This window comes from Hylobates moloch, unplaced genomic scaffold (assembly GCF_009828535.3).
Source record: "Hylobates moloch isolate HMO894 unplaced genomic scaffold, HMol_V3 SCAFFOLD_16, whole genome shotgun sequence".
Classification (NCBI taxonomy): Eukaryota; Metazoa; Chordata; class Mammalia; order Primates; family Hylobatidae; genus Hylobates; species Hylobates moloch.
Genome location: NW_026652291.1, coordinates 62,852,812 through 62,872,929, shown reverse-complemented (window position 1 = coordinate 62,872,929; position 20,118 = coordinate 62,852,812).

The following is a 20,118-nucleotide window of genomic DNA, read 5'->3' as shown; positions in this document are numbered from 1 at the left end:
GAGTTTTTGTAGGTTTTTCAGAGCATCAGGATTACCTATCCATGCATCAACTGTCTTCTCCAAAAGTTTATCTCTGCTTTATCAGTCTGGTTCACATATACTGTCTTCTAGTAAGTCCTCGAAACTGTGCTTCATTTATTGCTCCTTTTTATTCCTTCTCTCACCCTCCAACTTCCTAGAGCTATATGGTTTCTTTTTGTTTGCAATATATTGTTTCTGTCTTTCCCTTCTTGAGGAGGAGGGAAACAGATGTATGTCCGCGGACTGTTACCTTGAGCAGCAGGTGGATAAAGATGAAGACAGGGTAAAAGTTGGTGTGAGTATGGGAGAAAGGAAAAAAGTTGCTTAGATTCCTATGGTACCTCATTTGGGATAAAATGGGAGGAACTGAGTAGACTGTAAAAAAGAGGGAATCAAATCAAGATTTGACTGCTTAACAATTTGGGGAAGAGCCCAGAAATGACAATACCTTTTGTAGGAGAAAACCTGTAAAATTTCCACTAATGTTATGTAATAGATCCAAATGTTAAAATGGAACTTTACAAGTTAAGGCGGTACTATTGATGTGTTACTGAGATGTTAAAAACACATTTGAACCAGCTGGTGAATATAATTATGTAAAAGATGCCAGGCTAGTTTTATTTGATTTCCTGGAAGCCTAACCAATTGACTATGAATAGGAACAAAATGGTAAGCATGACAAATTCCATTAAGGTAATCAATTAGTAGACAGGTACACCCATTTTAAAGATTGTTGGTGGTGTGGTGTTGTTTTTGTTGTTGTTGTTGTTGTTTGTTTTATGTCTTTAAAAGCATTTTAATCTTCATCTTCTTGGTGAGTGTCATAGGTATTCTGCAATAAACCACACTTTGGAATTACGTTTGTGAAAGTGGCTCAGTGGTTTAATCCTGCTCCCCAAATTCATTGATGTCATTAATAACCACCCTCAGAGTGCATTTTCCTGGCCTTTCTGTGTAATCTTTATGTTCTTCCTTTTGAATAGTCCAGAATTTGCATGAATGAGGCCCAGAAGAGTACTCTGTCTGAGTTTTAATGATGTTCATGAACTGAGTAGAACTTGGGAGGAAAAGATAAAGATTTTAAAAACCCTACCTAATCCAAAACACAGAGCCATTCCCAAAAAGAGTGTGCCGACGTAGATGTTCATTTTGTGTGCAAATAAAATCTAATCTTCCCCTCCCCTTCCCCATCTTGCTTTTTTCATAATGCAGAGTGGCTGTAGCAGTTTGGTCTTTTCCTTTGAGCTCTGGGTTGCTGAATTGAATAGTAACTTGCAAACCAATTTGTAGCCCAGGAAAGCAAAACTGAGAAATTAATTCCTCATCCCCTACTCTTTATACCATATGTGTGACCCTTAATTACATTCACAGGGTCCTATTCAGAATGTGTAATGCAAGCGTAGGAGACAAGGGAGCTACTAGGAAAAACAGACAAAAAAGGATAACCTTGCAAAGCTTTTGTTTGTGAAGTAACGCTGTGCTGCTTATACATTTAAGAAGCAAAGATGCCTGAGAATAATAGGACTTTGTAAATCAATTTGGGCTTCAGAGTTTCCATTTGGGGTTCACCAACAAAAATGAAAGCAATGATATTTGAACTTACTTCAACCTTTTAATCAGTGCTGAATATAACTAGTGTCATTAAGTATAGCAGAAAGCTCTATATCATCACCTCACACCCAACTTATCTCTCAGGATAAAAATCTAAACCACTGTTACTGATTTTTAGGAATAGCATGCCCTAAATTCATATTGGTCCAACAATTTTTAAGCTCACATGTATATCAAACTATTTTAAATGGAATCTTTTGGGAAATCTACACCATCTCTTATACCAAAACTTACTCTATGCACATTTCAGATGTATGTGTGATAACAGCTTCCAGACACATATAGGGAGGAAAAATGGCCAGGGCAGTGATTCATTTTGACCATTGTGAGCTTTGATATAATCTCATATTTTTCTTGTTAAAAGAACTAAATAAACTTGTCTACTACTACTTGTCCATAGTACCAGTTGGTTGATGTCTGATTGATGTATAACAGAAACTAATTAAAAGGTTTTACAGGCTGGGCACCGTGGCTCATGCCTGTAATCCCAGCACTTTGGGAGGCCGAGGCAAGTGGATCATGAGGTCAGGAGATGGAGACAATCCTGGCCAACATGGTGAAACCCCATCTCTACTAAAAATACAAAAAATTAGCTGGGTGTGGTGGCGCATGCCTGTAATCCCAGCTACTCAGGAGGCTGAGGCAGGAGAATCGCTTGAACCAAGGAGTAGGAGGTTGCAGTGAGCTGAGATCACATAGCTGCACTCCAGCCTGGTGACAGAGTGAGACTTTGTCTCAAAACAAACAAAAAAAGGTATTACAATGTTACTTTACCCTCTTGTTATCTCAGTTTTCTTATCTTCAGAATGAATGAGCTGGGCTAGATTACCTCTAAGTTCTCACTTAGCACTTAGAATTTTCAGTGGTGCAACTTACATTCTTCACTGTCTACCCACCAGTTGGCATAATTGACAACAACTTGTCTCATTTGCAATCTTAAGACATGGGAAAATCAAATTGATCTTAAAATTGCTAAGGAAGAGAGACCATCTTAAATTCTTACTTCCCTGGAAGACTGGTTTTATTCATAGTCAAAAAAGCAAACATGTAAATGGTATATATATTTCTCTTACAACGTATTTCTTCCTTCCTTCAGATATCATTATGCTTGCCTCTTATTTGCTTGATTCTCCAGGTATAGTCCTCATCTACTTTCTAAAACCTGGTGCCATATTGAAGAAATTAAAGCTCGCTGTTCTGTAATTAGAGGCAAAGTTTAAAAAGCGAATGTCCCAGACAGGCAATAATTAACTTATGATTTATAGTAGAAAGTAAAATTTATAAAATTGTTTCTGAGGACATGTTTGTTTCTTACAGTGAGTTACAGTGAATGTAAAATACAATTTGCATATTTAAAGTATACAATTTGATGATTTTGATATATGTATTCACTTCAGAAACCATCACGACAACCAAAATAATGAACATTTCTTACAAACGTTTCCCTGTGGCCCTTTGTATTCCATCTCTCTCTCACCTGCCCAGGAAACTACTGTTCTGCTTTTTTTTTTTTTTTTACAATAGATGAGCTTCCATTAAGTAGAATTTATCATAAATGAAATCATATTGTTATTTAAGAGCAAATGACCCTGTACTCTTTCTTTTTTTTTTTTTTTTTTTTTTTTACATAGGCTCCTTTCACTCACCATAATTGTTTTACGACGTATTCTATGTTGTGTGTATTGATAGTTTATGATGGAAACTCTATGGCATAAATATCCATCACCAGTTGATGGATGTCCTTATGAGGTCAGGAGATGGAGACAATCCTGGCCAACATGGTGAAACCCCATCTCTACTAAAGATACAAAAAATTAGCTGGGTGTGGTAGCGCATGCCTGTAATCCCAGCTACTCAGGAGGCTGAGGCAGGAGAATCGCTTGAACCAGGGAGTAGGAGGTTGCAGTGAGCTGAGATCACATAACTGCACTCCAGCTTGGTGACAGAGTGAGACTTTGTCTCAAAAAAAAAAAAAAAAAAAAAAAAAAAAAGGTATTACAATGTTACTTTAATACCAACACCCGTTGATGGATATTTAAGTTGTTTCCAGTTTGAGCTACTACAAATAAAGTTGCTATGAACATTCACGTACAAGTTGTTATGTGTTTATATGCTTCGTCTATTGGGTAAATACATAACTGTTTTTAAAATGGTTTTACTGTTAAATTCCCACAACAGTGTTGCTCTACCCCAGGGATCTGCAAACTATGTTCTATTGGCCAAATCTGGCCTGCAATCTGTTTCTGTGCAGCCCCTGAATTAGATATCGTTTTTATATTTTTAAATTGTTGGGGAAAACTGTTTTGTAAAAATATTCACAATTCAGATTTGTAAAATGTAAACAAAATATGTGAATAAAATTGTATCCCAACACAGCCATATTCATTCATTTTTGTATTATCTGTGGTTACCTTTGTGCTACAACAACAGAAGACCACATAGCCCAAAAAAGAGATTCTACTGGATGTTTATGGCTATTATATTGTGATTTTAATTTGCATTTTTATAATGACTAATGATGTGAGGCATCTTTTTATGTGATTTTTTTTTGCCTTCCATTTGTCCTCTGATGAAGTACCTGTTCAAACCTTTCACTCATTTTATATTGAATTTTTTGCCTCTTTAAAGTTGTAAGAATTCTATATATATTCTAGATGCAAATATTTGGTCATATATGTTGTGTAAACATTTTATCCCACTCTGTAACTTTCTAAGTGTTTTTAAAAGAACAAAAGGTTTTAATTTAATGAAGTCTAACATTGACTTTTTCTTTTATAGGTTGTGCTTTTTATGTACTATTTAGAAAATGTTTGCCTAACTCAAAGTCCCAAATATGTTTTCCTATATTGTCTGCTTTAAATGTCAGCTTTAGCACTTAGAATTCTATGATAGAATTTACTTTTTGTATATTGTATGAAATTAGTGTCAAGATTGGTTGGTTGATGTTTTCCCATTGAGTCATCAAATTGTTCTAGCACCATCTTTTAAATATAGCGTTCTTTTCCCATTGAATTGCCTTATGCATCTTTTGAAAATGAATTGATCATTTATGTCTGGGTCTATCTCTGGACCCTCTATTTTGTTCCATTTATCCACATGTCTACTTACTGCTATGCCACAGTCTGTTGATTATTTTAGTGTTATAAATTGTCACGAAATCAGGTAGTGTATGTGCTCCATCATTGTCCTGTTTAAAAATTGTTTTAGCTATTCTGTTTTTGCATTTTTATATAAATATTAGAATCACCATGTTAATTTCTAAAATAAATGGCAGGATTTTGTTTTGGTTGCATTCAATCTATAGATCAATTTGGAGAGAATTGATAAATCTTACAATATTGAGTCTTCTAATCAACGAGAATGTTATATCATCCTTACTTATTGCCACTTGGTTAATTTATCTGAGCAAAATTTTGTTTTTGTTATACTGGTCTTGCTCCTCTTCTATCAAAATTATCTGCTAATGTTTTATATTTTTTGTTATAAATAATACTGGCTTTTCAATCTAAATTTCCTCTTGTTTATTGTCAATGTATAGGAATACAATTGATTTTTTTATATTGTCCTTGAGTCCTGCCACCTTGCTAATCCAATGGATCAGGTCTGAAAAATTTTTGGAGATCCCTTACGATCATTCATATAAAAGATCATGTAGTCTGTGAGTAAAGGTGGCTTTATTCCTTCACTTATAATGTCTTTTTTTTTTTCTTGCCGTATTTAACTGCTTAGGACTTTCAGCACAATACCAAGTAGAAGTGGTAAGAATAGACCTTCTTGTCCTAGTCCCAATAACAAGAGCAAACATTCAAACCATATTTATTAACTATGGTGCTTTTTTTTATAGAGGACTTTTAATAGGCTAAAGCAATTTTTTTCTATTTCTACATTGCTAAGAGATTTTTAATCATAAATGGATGTTGAACTTTTGCCAAATACATTTTCCACATCTATTGAGATGATAATATGGTTTTTCTTTAGTTGATAATTATAATGAATTCTACTGACTTTTTATTTTTATCTGGTATTTTTATCGTAATGCTTGGAGGTTTTTTTTTTTTTTAAGTAACAAATAAGCAGGTGCTGCTGGTGATAAATTTACTCAGCTTTTGCATTTCTTAAAAAGTCTTCATTTCATTTTCACTTTCTGAAGGATATTTTACCTTGATTGAAAGTTTTCCTCCCTGAATTTTATAGGTAATAATTCTGTTGTCTTCTAGATTGCATTATTTCTTAAGGAAAACTCGTGGTCATTCTTATCTTTATTCCTTTGTATATAATGTGTCTTTCTGCTCTGGCTGCTTTTAGAATTTTGTCCTTGTATCTATTTTAAGCAGTTTGACCATGATGTATCTGAGTATAGTTGTCTTCTGTTTCTTCTACTTGGGCTTTGTTGAACTTCTAGGATCTGTGTTTTCATAGTTTTTATGAACCTTGCAAGTGTTTCAGCCATTATTTATTGGAACTTTTTTTCTAACTTTCCCTTCCTCATCCTTTCCTTCTGAAACTTCTATTATGTATATGTTAGGTTGCTTCTAGTTGTCTCTCAAGCCACTGATGCTTTATTTTTCTTTCTCTCTTTTATTTTGTATAGTTTATATTGCTGTTTCTTGATGATTTCTCTGTTCTTTGCAGTGTCTAATTTTCTGTACATCCCTTTTAGCATATTTTTCACCTCAAGTGTGATTTGGATATCTATATGTATATATCTACATGTGCATGTATATATGTGTGTGCACATGTGTCATGTGTAATGTGTCTGTTCTGTCTACTTTCTTGAACACATAAAGTATATTTATAAGTGCTATTATATTTACTTGTTCTTTGAATTCAATCGTTTGTGTCATTTCCAGGTGTTACTAGTGATTGACTCTTCTCCTTATTATGGGTCCTATTTCCCTGCTTTTTTGCATGCATAGTAATTATTTACTTTTATGGATACATAAAAGATGTACATGGTTTTGGGAAATTTTTGATTGGATAGCAGGCATTGTGAAGTTTGTTTTTTTAGGTAGATTTTTTTTCTATTCTTTTAATATTTAGGGGCTTTGTTCTGGGATATAGTTATTTGGAAACAGTTTGATCCTTTCAAGGCTTGCTTTCCTGCTTTGTTAGGCAGCTCCAGAACAGCTCTTGGTTTAGGACTAATTTGGCCTACTTTTGAGGCATTACCATTTTGAGAACCCTATTCAATGACCTATGTATTAGAGGTCTTTCTATCCTTCTGTTTGGAAATCAAACTTTCTAGCCTGTGGGGCTCCTGATGTTTGACACACCCAGGTAAAAATCCCTACCATTCCCTCTGTATCACTTGACATCTACTTGAGGGCCTAGAAGTAAAGCTGTGGGAAGTGTCATACACTGAATTTTCCTATTTATATCTCTATGAAGATAGGAAAATTCATGTCTTCTCTGCTCCCTTTTTGGTGATTGTTGCCCCAGGCTTGCTAGTTTCTTCATATGCATTTATTGAGCTGAATATTCAACGAGAAGCCTCTAAAGATCTCTAGATCTCTCTTATTACATAGCTCTCTTCTCTCTAGTACTGTGCCTTGTAAATTCTAGCTGCCTTGGGCCCCCCAAACTCTAAACTCTATCTCTTCCTCCCAGTGAGATAGTAGGTCTTATTTCCTATTCTGCCCTGTGACCCGAAAATTGCCTTTCTGCAGCAAGCTCATCAGTGATAGGGCTCACCTCACCTGTTTCCCTTTTGTAATGGATCACTGCCCTGCCTGCCTATTTCCTAATTTCCCAAAACTGTCATTTCATACATTTTGCCTATTTGTTTTTATAGTTGTTTCAAAGAGTACAAAGTTTCTACGACGAGTAGTCACTGAAAATAAATAATACCTACTTGATATTTGTGCCTACAGCTAATCTTATATCTGAATCCAACTTATTTTACTTCTGAAGTAATGCCCAAGACTATGAAGGCAAGTGTATTGTATAAAAAGAGGAAGAAAATAGAGATATAAATAGGAAAATTAAGTGTATGAAACTTCCCACAGCTTTACTTCTAGGCCCTCAAGTAGATGTCAAGTGATACAGAGGGAATGGTAGGGATTTTTACCTGAGTGTGTCAATCACAGCAAAAAGAAGCTGAGAGTCAGTACTATATAACATGTCTCTGGTTTTCATATCTATTCTTCTGCATAATTGTTGGAAAAGAATTTTCAATTTCTGAATTCTTTTACAAGATTTTTACCATATGCTCATCCCAGAGAAAAAGACTACTGTGACCCAGAATTACTCGATTCTACATATCAATTTTCAGGAGGACATACATTTGCACTGTTGTGAGCAGACAGTAAAAATTATCACCTTGTACCACTTCCTAGGCTCCCTCATTATTATGTAGTGTCCATAAGCTTATATTAACTTTTGCACTTACTTTATCAAGAATAGATGGAGTCCCTGTATCCTGAACACATATAAAATGCATGTGTGTACTACATATATGGGGTGGAAAGCTAGACAAGAGATGAAGTACAGAAAAACTGAAAACCATAATTTTATCTTTAAGAGGCAGTGTTTGCCAGTATTTATGAAATTGAAGTTTTTAAACTTTGAAAGTATTTGTGACAACCATGCCCTCTTTAATTTATGTGATATTTCCTCTCTTGGGGAGGTAATATATTATTTCCTAACATAAAACAAAATTGGAACATTCTTTCTAGATTTCTCCTTTTAGGGAAAAAGGAATCCTGGGTGAACCAGAAGTTGACTCAATTTAGAATTCTCTTGTGATGAAATCAGGACATTTACTAATACCTGAGTTCAAAAATTAGTCTTTCACTCATTGGCTAACCTGTTAACGGTTCTATAAAAACTCAGTAATTGTCAGTGCAATAATAAAATTCTCCTGCCCCATTAGGACCTACAGTTCAACAACTGTACAATCTTTTCACTGTCTTTCACCTACCTCATGTTCTCCCTATTCTTACCAAGAGTAAATGTATTCACTTTATAGCATGTATCTCCAATTCACTTGGGGTCCTCTGGTTTTATCATATTCATTGGACAAAATCTGAATCCCACTTACATCTAAATTCCTAAGTATTCTATTCTTGAACTCACTCAAGTCAATGTGTATAGAAAAAAGTAGGCTGGGCGTGGTGGCTCATGCCCGCAATCCCGGCACTTTGGGAGGCCAAGGCAGGCAGATTGCTTGAGGTCAGGAGTTTGAGACCAGTGTGGCCAACAAGGTGAAACCCCATCTCTATCTCTACTAAAAATACAAAAAAATTAGTCGGGTGTGGTGGCGTGCACCTGTAATCCCAGCTACTCAGGAGGCTGAGGCATGGGAATTGTTGAATCAGGGAAGTGGAGGTTGCAGTGAGCTGAGATCGCACCGCTGCACTCCAGCCTGGGCAACAGAGTGAGACGCCGTCTCAAAACAAACAAACAAAAACAACCCATGGCTTGCTAATTGACCTACCCTTTAATACATGATAATTAACCTCAAATGGGCTCTTGGTTCTTTATATCTGATTATATCCAATATACCATTATTTTTAAATTTATAAATCACTTCCTAGTTCACTAAGAAAATTCAACCAATCAGGAATTTCCACAATTTCTCACTACCACAAGTCTGGCTTACCTGCATCTTTATTCATACACCTCTTCTATCTGCCTGATAATATGGATGCAGTGTCCATACTGTTGTCTGAGACCAACTTATATACTTGTCCCCTAGATCTCATTCCCTCTTCCTTACTCAAAGGTATCACACTAGCCCATCTCTACTTCCCTGCATATCATGACTTTTTCTTCCTATACCAGATCATTTCTATAAGCATTCAAAAGTACTGAAATTTATGACAACTTTTAAAACTTCTACTCTTAAGTACCTTTCAAGCTAATGCCTCATTTCTTATATGTGCCGTTTTATAGCAAAACTCCTCAAAAGAGCTATTATATGGGCTGTCTCTAACGATTCTTCCTTTATTTTGTATTGGATCCACACCAATAAGTCTCTCACTCTACATAATATGCTCTGGTCAATTTTAGCAATAGTATCCATTAGGCTAAAAGCAACAGTCAAATCTCAGCTGCCATCTGACACAACCTCTCAGTAGCATGAAAAAGTTGATCATCCTCTTCCCTGGGAAACACTGTTGTCACCTGGCTTCAGGATGTCACCTTCCTCTTTGTGCCTTCCTACCTCACTGCTATTTTCCTCAATCTCCCACTGCACTCTGCAAGGCCCTGGAGCCCATTTCTCAGAGCTCTTTTATGCTCTATTTACACTCCTCTACAAGAAATCATACCCAAGATTAATATCGCTAGCCTACTCTGGACTTTCTCCTTAATTCCAGATACATTTACCTAGTTGCTTACTCCACATGTCCCTCTATGTGAATATTTAATAAGCATCTCAGACTTTACAGGCCCCAAAGTAAACTCCTAATTTTCATCCCCAACCTGCTGCCTTCCCCATTTTAGTAAATGGTAAATCCATCCTTTGTCTCAAGCCAAAATTTTGGAGTAATCCTAGGCTTTACCCTTTGATAAATACTTTATTCCCTAAGCATAATCTTCAGAATATATCCATATTCAAACATCTTATCCCAACAGCAGTGTTACCTTCAGTGTAAAGCAGCATCACTACTCACTTGAATAACTATAATTGTCTTACTGCTCACTTCACCATTTGTATTCTCTCCTGCCCACTCTATTCTTTGTACAGCTGCTAAAAGTTGGTTCTTTTTAAAACTTAAATTAGATGTTTCCCCTCAGCTCAAAACCACTAATGTCCTGACCTTACTCAGAATAAAAGCCAAAGTCCTTACAATCATCTCAAATTGTCCCATGGCTTTTTTCACTGCATCCTACAGCTTTTATTCAAATGTTGACTTCGCCGTGAGGCTTTTTCTGACCACTGATTTTAAATTGTAAAACAACCTCCAGGCCTGGCCACTGCCTACTTTCCTTCCATGCTTTATTTTTTTTTCTAAAGAATATACCACATTATTGGATAACATATTTTTACTATTTTTGTCTATCTTTACTATTAAAGGTGAGCTTGTTGAGAGAAGATATATGTGTCTTTTTCTGTTTTGTTTCATGCTATTAGCTTACTTAGAACAGTACCTGATACTTAGTATTTGTTGAAGGACTGAGAGAAACTAGGCCTATACAGAAACCAAAACATTTATTGAGTTTTCAAAAGTACTTTTACTAGATCGTGGTATCTTGTAAGTTGTATGGGTATCACATTTTTGTTCATATTTGTAGGCATCTATTAACTAAAAGCATCAGTGTCTACTTCAATAGTGATGTTGATAAAGGGATACAAGTTAATGTGTGTATATGTGTTGTATGTTATTTATTCATTATTACTGCCCACAGTGTATCACTGCTTTACTTCAACTTTCAATAGCTCCAAGCTTTTACACACACACACACACACACACACACACACACACACACACATATTTAAGGCTTACTAGGCTTAGGCACACCTACCTGTTGAATATAGTTCACACCGTGGCTCACCATGGACCCGCCATTGCTGCAACTCTTTACCCTGTCTCTAGGAACATTGTGTTCTCTTTATGCCCAAGCCATCACAAATGAGTTTTCCTTACCTAGAATGCCTGTGCCATTTCCCATGTATCTTAGAAAATTTCCACTGTTCTATTTAACAAATGCAGCCAATACTGACTTGTGTCTTTTCTCTATATTTACCCACATTGTGTCACTCACGTGGCTTTTATCTTAATCTGCCTTATATGGAAAGCATGCTTGTTATATGACTCCATCACCCTTTAAAAAATCCACCTGGAAAAAGCTAATTCTGACTAAATTTAACTTCCTGTTTTCTTTGGACTTATACCCTAATGCTGATCACTGATGAGGCACCTAGCAGATCAACTCTACTTTAAATTTGTGGTATCTAACCTCAACTGGACTGCTATTGTTTCCTAATTAGTCCTCACCCTCATTCTTTGCAACAGCTATTTCCAACCTTCTCCCTTCTTCCTAAACCTCTGTTCCTGCCAGTTTGCTTCTTACCCCTCAGCATATGTCCTACCCTCCTACTTCAAGGAGAAAATAGACGCCTATTAATATAACTTTCTCAACTTCATGCCACCAAAGCAGCTTATTTGCCGGCACTTATCTTCCTTTCTCTCCCTCTCATTTTAGGATATTAACTAATTGCCTAATGCTCATCTCTCTACCTGTGCTCCAGATCTCCGTCCTTCTCACCTTTTCAGTGTCCTTACTTTATGGAAGAGAATTCCTTTTCCTCTATCTTTAACTCCCCCATTACTTGGGGCTTCCTTTCCATCAGTACTAAACATGTCCATGAGTTGCCTAACTTCTAAAAAGAAATCCTCTTCCTGATATGACATTCTCTCTGGCCGCTCCTGTCTTTATCACCCCCGTTTGATAGACACAGACTTTGAAAGTGTTGACCACCTTTTGCGCCTATTCTTTTCTTCTAAACATTTCTCAATCGACTGTATTCTAGTTTCTGCTCCTACCGCTATGCTGAAACCCTAACTTTAAATCTTAGGATGAAGTCTGAATTGACAGCACAGCTTAGTGTAGCCTGGTGTTTGATTCCCACTTCTAGCCATATCTTCCACAGTATTCCTATGCCCATACCTCTCTGCAACACATACACAATGTACCACAGCTTCTTGGAGTTCTTAGAAGACCCATGATCTCTTTCTTTCTCTCATCTGCAGGATTTCACATCTTGTGACTCTGGCTGGCTAGTTAGCATTTGTATATTCTCCAGGACTACCTTGAGACATTAGTTTATTCTGAAACTTCTCTGACATAGGTCCTCTCACAAATCTATGGTTAAGGTGCTCTATGTCCTCCCACAGCAAGTTGTACTTCCCTTTGCATTGTAATTGCCAATTCAATTGTCTGTATCCCTCACTAAATCAAACACTTCATAATGGCATAAAGCCACATGTCTTTGTCATTATATCCCTGGCTACCCACTAGAGTTCTTGTAGGCTACATGCAAACATGCTCATACTCATGCACACACATACCCCCTATGGTTTAGCCATTGGAAAATTTTTGATATGTGTATGTGTATTCAATAAAACTTTCATGTTTGCCCTTTTGCAAACATGGGCAATCCGTATTTACAATTCGAGTCCTATATTAGGATTTGTAAGCCTCATGTAGGTAAACACAGGATTCCATTGTCACTGTAAATCATCACATCAGCTTAACGGTTTTGTAGTAACAGAGGATCACTCCCATGGCTATTCTTAACTACAAATATATATTTTTTCCCAATGATTTAGTCATGCTTTCATAGAGTGTAGATATGATATATACTAATATAATACCAATATTTGCTATAATATTCGTATCGGAATGGGCCAGAGCTGAGTCCTTGATCTTCATCCTTTCCTGATCCATCTCTCTTAAATCATTGTAATCAATTTCATTGCTTACATACTCTGTCAGTTTTCTATTGCTGTGTAACTAATCATTCCAAAATTTGGCAGTGTAAAACAACAACTTTTCTTTTAATGTTTCTGTGAATTGGCTAGATGGTTCCTCTCCTGGTGTCACCTGGATCACTTGTTTAGCTGTATTTAGTAGGAAGGTAGGCAGGAAGTCCAAGCTGGCCTCACACACAGATTTGGCTGTGGATGCTGTCTGCCAGCTAGGTTACCTTGGTTTTCCTCCTCATTGTCTCTCACCTTCCTAGATGTCAGGTAGGCTTCCTTACATGGCATTTCAGTGAAGTGTTCTAAGACTGTGAAAGCGAAAGCTGAAAGGCCTATGTAGACTTAGCGTCAGAAGTCATAACATCACTTCTGCCACAATCTATTGATCAAAACAAGTCACAAGGCTAATGAAAATTCACTTCGTAATGGGAGGAGGGGCAAAGTCACACCACAAAGGTACAGGCAAACTGGGATGGCATGAATCTACATCTGTATTGGGCAATCCACAGGGAGAAAAAAATCTATGTGACAGTGACTCTCAAAATTGTATCTTCTGCCCATATATCCTTATTAGGCCCAGACTTGTATATCTGAATGCTGACTTACCATCTCTACATGGGCATCCAAATTGAATATCTAAAACGGAACCCTCTTCTTTCCAATGATGAAACGACTCAATCCACCAGCTTCCCCATCATAACTCATGACAAATCCACCCATCTTGTTGTTCTGGCAAAATCCTTAATGTCACCTTTAACTAAAGTGACCATATAATTTGTAATCCAAACTGGGACACATTTGGGAGAGGCAAAGGAGGTGAAAATAATTGAAATAATAATAATTTCTGAAATAGAGATTTTTCCAATGGATGATTTGACTTTATTAAGGATCTAGAAAAGATTTTATTCAAAACTTTTTTCAACAATAGAATTATTTATAAAATTAACACATATTCTTATATTAAAAATACAAAACTATAATTTTGAATTGCTGATCTATTCAACGGATTCTTCTTATGCTATGATATTTTTAAATTAGAAAAATACTATAAGTGCCACAGTACTTAGGAAAATCAGAGAAAATTCTAGGTGGAGGATATCTAACCTCTATTTTTTATTAAAGTATATATTTTATTAAAGTATATATGGTATATCTCAAATATGCTATGTTCTTTGTTTTTGCCTCTGTCAAAGAGGACCTTTCTTTGATAAATATTTTTACAAGAAAATATTGCAAAATAATTTTATCTACACATAATTTTTAGTGTTTCATAAAATTTAGATGCAGCAAAATCATAGGACTTTGCAATTTCATTCCACTGGCACAAAATATGCACATATTCGATTAAAATAAGAGTTCCATGAAACAAATTTCCACACTTGGAATACTATGGTTGAAGTTTTCAAATTTCAAAGTTAAATCTTCATTTGACCTATAATCACTTATTTTGTTTTGTTATTCACTGTTTTATACAGATAAATGTGACTCTTTTTTGTGGTTTTAGGCTTTATTTTTTAAAAAATTAGCTGCAATTCATTAAAATCTTTAGAAGCTGGATTTTTGTTAGTTTGGTTTGGTTTTGTTCTCCAATCCTTAAATACTTCCATTAAAAATTTCCAAATAATTTTGAGGCAGCATCACTCAAAACTTAGAAGACTTGCTCACAAAAGTTTATTGCTATCATAAACCACTGAGTAGTTTTTCAAAGGATCAAACGTGGCATGAACTGACTTACTAAAATATTTTTAATTTTTTAGAATTAAATATCAGCTTTGTAGCTCACTTTTTCTGTTTATGTATAAAAGCTGCCAATTTTGACAACTTCCATTTTGATTTTTAGACCATCGCCTTGAATTGGAACTCAAGTCTGAATTACATGTGTCCCATAATCAATTCCAAATATATTTCTACTTCACATGGACCTTAATATGTGAGGACATTGTCCTTTTCATCATGACACTGTGTCCTACAAAATCTGCATTCGCAGTCTTATTATAAAACAATCTTTATTGTTGCACTTAACCAAAGGGCATGTGAAATAATAGCATTCAAATAATTTTACCTTCAAAATTATGACAATGAAAAAGCTTTACTTTGAACTGGATGAGTAAAATAATCAAACCATTACTCAGTTAACTGATTTTTCTATTTGAAGAATCTGATGACACTCATATAGTACCAGCATCACTTAATTATGCAAAAAGTCCCTCAACTAATGAACTAGAAGAAAACTTGAATTAGAAACTGAACAAAAGTAATTCAAAATAATGAACATTGATCTAAAGGAAAAGTCATTCTTCATTTAGTGATATATAAAACGATATTTTGCAGGTACACGTATTAAATCATTTTTGGTAACAGTCTTTCTCAACTAACAACTGACTTAAAGCAGACGCTGATGCTTCTTCATTATATTTTTGTGTGCTGGTTTTCATTTGACCTGTGGTACCCTGATGACCCCCACAGAGGATGGTAAATGAGTTTTCGTAAGTTCCATATTTATCAGCTTTGAGGAATGAAAATTCAGCATTTTTTTATTAAACATGAATTTGTTTTTTTTTAGGTTAGTGAGGCCAAAGAAGTTTATCACAAGCTATCACAAAGCAGTACAAAATAATGAAACAGTTTTAGATTTATGCCACACCATACGTGACATGTGGTAATATGATCCATAATAAAACCACTGTAGTAAGAATGCTCAGGTTCTCATCTATACATGCTTAGACAGTTTCTAATACCCACAAACCACTGTGGTCATGGACACTTCTAACTAGTGATCTGGGGGCATTTTGTATCTCACAGGCCTAATAGAAACAACTGGCGGTCACACAAAGCAGTGAGCAGGAATGACAGTGTTGAATGCTTCTCCTCATGACTAGAGAGAATTACTTTCATTCTGTCAGAGGGGCATGGATCCTTCTTTTACTTCACCCCACACCCAATCCAGATACATACTATTTTCTCTATATTCAACACCGATCCAGAATCTTACAATACCTTACGACCTCCTCGGCTGCCTATTTGGTCAAGTGACCATCATATCTAGCTTGGAGTCTTGCCATGGTTTTGTAACTGGTGTCTCTGCTCTCCACATTTACCCTTCAACAGTAGTCTATTAACACAGCAACCAAAGTGACACTTTTTAGTGTCACTGTGGTACTATTCTATTCCTCTGCTGGAAACCCTGCCATGCCTCCCCATTTAGCCATAGTGATGGCCAAAGTCTTTCTCATGAACCCTAAAGCCCCACTCCATGAGCCTATAATTCCCCTTCTACTCTCTCCTTTCTTACTTGCTACAGCCACAGAAGACTTCTTGATATTCCCCAAATATTGTAAGGATCTTCTCATCTGAGGGTCTTTCCTCCAGCTGGCCCTTCTACCTGGAATACTCCTTCCTCAGATATCCTCTCGGAAAAAATTTCCTCACATTTTTTGCAGAATGCAAACGCAAATCTCATCTCCTCAGGTCTATTGTGACTGTACTATTTAATGCTGCTACCTGAACATAACCCTACATTACTACTCTCCTCCATATTTTGCACAACTGTTTTTTCTTTTCACAATACTTAGTGTCTATATACTCTCTATATATAATTTACAGTATTAACCAGCTTCATCTATCATGCTATGGTAACAAATGACCTCAATCAATCACTTACAAAAACATTTTATTTCCATGGACTTGACTTCAGTGTCGTCTTCATTCTGAATATTCAAGGCTGAATTGCCTTTCTCCTGACAGAAAAGAGCAGAAGCTTCTTCTTGGAAGTAGCATCCATTACTTCCACTGACATTTCATTAACTAAAACAAATAATATGACCAAGCTAGAGGTAAGAAATGTAGAAAGTGTAATCCTCCCACAGAGAGGGACTTAATACTCATTAAAGTTTATTATTTATTATTTGTTCTCTCAAGTAGTACATTAGGGACAGGACTCTTCATCTATTTTTCTCCTGATAAATGTTAAATACCTAAAGTTTTACATACAGTAGCTATTAAGTAAAGTTTTATTGAATAAACAAATAAATGAAAATATACCATTTATTATATGGCTTTGCATTTTGATAACCATCTAAAATCTTTAGAGTTGCTATGGTTAAGGTGAATACTATCTCGTTATAAAATATAGATTACAGGCTTATATAACAATTTATTATTGACATTTAACTTCTGGTGAAGATATAAGAATATGGTAGAGGATAATAACATTCCAATAATCAGGGAATGAAGGACCCATTGCTGGTCCTATAGCTTTGTAACTGGCTATCTGGTTGGCCTTGAAAATGTTTTCCTTGATAGCAGAATCTATATGGCAATGTAGCTAATCCAAGGGGTGTGCCATGATTACTCTAGGCCAATAATGACACTTCTTTTGTCGTCTTACCCTTTGCAGAGTTTATTCTGGTATGATTTCTAAAAAGGAAGTTGAGGGCATCTAGAAGCTAATCCTCTCTAGTGAAAGAGGATTGAATAAGTAGCATGTCTTTTTTGGCTTTCCTCTCCTTCTCTCCTGTTTGGATACTGTTGGGTAAAGATGGCATGCCTGGAGCTGTGGCAGCCATAGTATGACCATGAGGTGACAAAAGTAAGGATGATGGTGAACACAAGCAGGATAGAGGATTTGAGCAATCAAAAGAGCCAGTGTCCTTTATCTCATCACTGAGCTACTAAACCAATCCTGCAGTTGCTGACCTATAAAATTCTTGGTAAATAAACAATGGATGTTCTTAAGTAGTGAGTCAAGACACAAAATTTGCATCCCAAGTGACCTGAATTTATCCTGAGACAGATCAGTTGTCCCCTGCCACCCAAGAAAAAATCATGAATAAACATCACAACATCTCATAATACAGAAATATATTTCAAAAATATCTGAAATAGGTAACAAATACAGATTTAAATAGTAACTTTTGGGTATTAATATATTTGATATGGTCAAAATATTATAAACTGGTATGACTATATATATATGTAGAGAGAGAATTTAGAAAATATTTAAGTTGATTTTTATGTGTATTAATCGAGAGTAGCTTGAATAATTTTGGTATTTATAAACCAGCTGTTTTAAAATCACATAGATTCAGCCATAAATTAATATATTTATTCCATGGTCTATCACCCTATTTACTGTGAATATTAATAATATATGGCATGTCTTTTGCTATTAGCTTAAAATATAAGCTTGACTTTGAAAGAATCTAGGGCCCATTTGGGGCTAAATATAACTTTATAATTTCATAGACTATGAGACGTACCTTTGGAAACATCTGGCAATCAATATGGACTTTGAGTGTTATGTATTTCCTGTGGAAAGTGGAAGTTATGCTCTAATTTCAGGGAGACCCTATGGGCTGCAGAAGGAGCCATGGGAACCTAAAGAACTAGATTTGCCCCTGTGGGATGATAACTCATTGACCTGAGCAAGGGAATAAGTGGCATTCCTGTTGAGTTTCTATTATAAATTCACTAGGTGGCAAATAACAAACAATTACTGTGAGTTAAAGTTTTATTTGTCTCATAAAGCAGGAAGTTCAAAGAAACTCAGAACTGTCATGGTGGCTCAATGATGCCATCAGGAACTAAAGTTGTTTCCATCTCTCAGTTCTATCTTTATTATCCATTCCTTGGCCCTTATGATTCCTGTCTCGGAGGAGAGGAACATGTATGTCAGCATTTTTGACAAGAAGAAGGGTGAGGACTAAGCCTTAGTAGTGAATTTTGCTTTTTGATTTGGGAGGTAATGCAAACCTCAGGGACTACTAATGATATATTGTTGGCCACATCTGTCACAAGCCTAATCCTGGCAGGAAGGTAGAATGAGAAATTGAGTTTTTGCTCTTTCCAGCATTTATGGTAGAATGATGCAAGGGTGAAAATAATCACAAGCAGGTTCTGGAGAGTCAATCAACGGTGTAATTATATAGGAAACAATTATGTTTTTATGATCTCTTATCTTGAGCTGAGAGCACTTATGAATCTTTGTAAATACAAAGAGAAGAAGTAATTCCTCTTCTTACCATGCCAAGTCCCATGCATTTTCACTGCCTGCAATCCTCTCTCTTCCTCCGTTTTTCTTACATGAACATTACCCATCATCAGAGCCAACTAAATAATTTTCAGTGCTCAGAGCAGAGTGAAAATATGGGACCCTGACCAGGAACAAGGAAGTCAGTCTCCACTTCTGACAGGCCAGCAACCCCAACCCAGAGTGATGGGTATCTCCCAAGCAATTGCAACTTCTGCTCTGAGACATACTTGGAGACTGGCTTAGGGGTAGGTAAGAAGCCCTTCCTAAGATGTGCACTGAATGTGTCTTTCCTGACTCTTCCAGCACTTTCTAGTCCACAGCTGTGCCCTGTGTGTAAGCATGACTCCTTAGCCAGGTTGTAAGCTTCTGAGTGGTTGCAGCTGTAAGACCTTTACACTGTGCTCATCTTTGCCCCAGTGCTGAGCCCTTGGTAGATACCTGATGTATCATTAATTGTTCTTATCTTTTGTTCCTGAGACAGCAAGGGATCTCTTAACGGTAGTGATGAATCCTGCTACCCAGTGGCCAGCAGAGAGTCCTGGTGTTGTAGAGATAGGTGCTTGGTACAGAGTTTTCCCACACCCTCACCATGTTCCAGGTCAGCGTTCTCCTTGGGGACTCCTCCATGGTCAAGGTTTCACAGGCTTTTTAGAGATACATGCAGCATCCTTGATTCAAGAAATACCATAGAGACTTGCTTTCTCCATCCTAGTGTAGACTGAGTTTCTTCTTTAATTTCTATTATAAAATGGGAGCTGACATTGTCTATTCTCTGTGCAGTGTCACATTCAGAGAAGTAGACTAACAATCAAAAAGTAATTAAAAGCAACCCTACCTTTTACTGACATTTCTTGAAGGTCCAAAGGATTTAATAGATAATTCATATCAATATCCTGACACTCTGCCACTGCCTCCAAAACCTCTGGGTCCATGCTTTATAAGCCGGGCACGGTGGCTCACGCCTGTAATCCCAGCACTTTGGGAGGCCGAGGCAGGCGGATCACGAGGTCAGGAGATCGAGACCAT